The sequence below is a fragment of the Lactuca virosa genome, chromosome 6 (genome assembly GCF_052849685.1).
Source record: "Lactuca virosa cultivar CGN04683 chromosome 6, Lactuca_virosa_CGN04683_v6, whole genome shotgun sequence".
Taxonomy (NCBI): domain Eukaryota; kingdom Viridiplantae; phylum Streptophyta; class Magnoliopsida; order Asterales; family Asteraceae; genus Lactuca; species Lactuca virosa.
In genome coordinates, this window is record NC_136431.1 from 225,794,529 (window position 1) to 225,796,975 (window position 2,447).

Here is a 2,447-nt window from a genome sequence, read left to right on the forward strand (position 1 = left end):
AAAGGAGGTGGACGAAAACCCTAGGGGAAACCCTAGAGAATTCGTCCAAGGGGTCCAAGTAAGGCCCTTGGGTCTTGCTTAGGCCCTAAGCAAAGGATAACTAGGGTTTCTCCTAAACCCTAGTTCCCTCAACTATTTAAGGAGCCTCCTGGCTCACATTTTGGGGACTGATTTCTTTGGAAGAAACCCTAAGGCCGAAATTGCATACTCTCTCCATCCTCTCTCCTCCAAGTTTCCTTCTTGCTAGTTCTTGGGTGTGATTCCATTAGAGGCATTACATTTGTGGTGCTAAGCTTCCAAGAAGATCAAGATCAAGATCAAGAGGATTATCAATTGTTTGCTATAACAATTGAAAGGTATGTAAACCCTAAACCCTAGTTTGTTAATTTCGAAATTAGCCTCTCTCCTCTAGGGTTCTTGTTTTGCAATTCAAAGTTGTATGTTTAATAGTTAAAACATAGATCCAAAGTAGGTTGCATGTGAACTTAGGAATTGTTTTCTAGTTTATTTGTTTTACCTAAAACCCATCAAGTATCGTTTTCGAGAGTCCACTCGCAATACATGTCAATGGGTTTTTAGAGTACACCGGTGAACACATTGTTCACAACACCTACAGGTTGCATACTATATATGTTATTTTACTTTGTTAACCGTGTACCATACAAGTTATAACCTAGTGCGATATATATTGAGATATTACCTATGATTTTGTCTTGACTTGCATCTGTGTAGACATATATTGTAGGATTTGTAACATTTTTTGTACTTGTTTGACAACAAGTGTGATCGCTATTATGTCCTTATATGGAATTGATATTTATCTAAATTAAAATTCATTTAATAGGATTAATGTTCATTTAATATTAGGAATCAAGTTTTCAATTTTAAAAAAGTTGTCAAACTACTATAAGTAAACATAAGTGGCGTTGCCTTTTGTCTTAGGTAAAATGTGAGAGATAGATCATCTACTCAACAACTATTTACTCAAGGAAATAAGTAACATCGCTTATTTTTTTCCATGTCAACCTAAAAAGGAACAAGATAAATGTTATGTCACAAAACGGTAACTTCTTTATAAATTGGATGTTTGCGTACAAATGAAAAGTAACTTAAGTATAAAGGGTTTTCTAATTAATATAAACAGAAATTTTAAATTTGGATATGATTATTTCTTTCCATTATATATATATATATATATATATATATATATATATATATATATATATATATAAAAGAGCTCTCTTATGAACAGTACCCGGTACTGTTCATTTAGTTATTTTACTCAGGTTAGGTCAACCGATCCACATACTAAGCCCTCCTCGAATCTTCTTCTACCCTTCCTCCCTCCTCCATCCAAACACAAAGGGAGCATCAATTACAGTCAGGAGATCCCTCCGACCTTTGACTGCTTCAAAATATCCCTACCTGTCCGACTTCTTTTTTCTCTATCCACCGTCATCGACTCTTCCCCCCCCCCCTCCCCCCCCCCCCCCCCTCCTCTCTGTCTCTGCAATCCACCTTCGTTTGCTTTGTTATGCACACCGATAGTATAATAAACCGGGTCCTTTACTGTTTCGCCATCGAAGATAGGGACATAGAGGATGTATGACGGAAAAGTGGCGTCACTATTGTTGAAGACAGCATGAGGTGGTAGGCGAGGACGACGATTGAGTTGGCGGTTCTGTTCAGCTAGCACCGCCATCAGCGACCAACCAATTATGTCGTCTTCTACACCGGTACATGTTTTGTATTTATCGTCTGTTTTCTGAATTTTGTGGCTGTGGTTTTCCAACTTTCCAATGGTCGTTCCTTTTAACAAACAAATTACACACATACACTACTACACTAGATGGGAGAACTCTACCCTCTTAATGCTAGAATCTCCACGCTACAATAGCACCTGCTCCGAATTCAAGTTTCGGTCACTAAAAAACCCCTTTTCTTCGATGTTATTTTCACTCAGGTAAAACATCATACATGATTTTTTTTGTTTTTTTTTTAAATCGATTGGAATAAAATATCGATACAGTCTAATGTGATGGGTGAAGAATTTACGGTAACAAACTACTATAGTTCGGAAAGAATGGTTCAATATTTAATTCCCCTTCTTCAATCATCAATTCATCAGTGATTGTAAATGTGTCCTCTTCTGTGGGAAAGTTAAAAGTAAAGTGTTTTGGGAGCTTAAGTTTACATTTCATAGCATACTTAAACCAGTAATCATAATTTTGCAAATGTATTCAATGTTGCTCTAATGTTGATATCAACGTATGTGCAACTTCTGGGGTTGGTGGGTACTCCACCAGCTTTTAACCTTGCTGTAAGATGACTATATTTTTAGTGTTCTGGAAATCTTTACTACTTGATGCTATTCTTCTTCTGTGTTCAGATTTTTTTGCTACAACCACTAATGGTACCTGGTGAGTTTTTTGTTACTTGGTGTATTT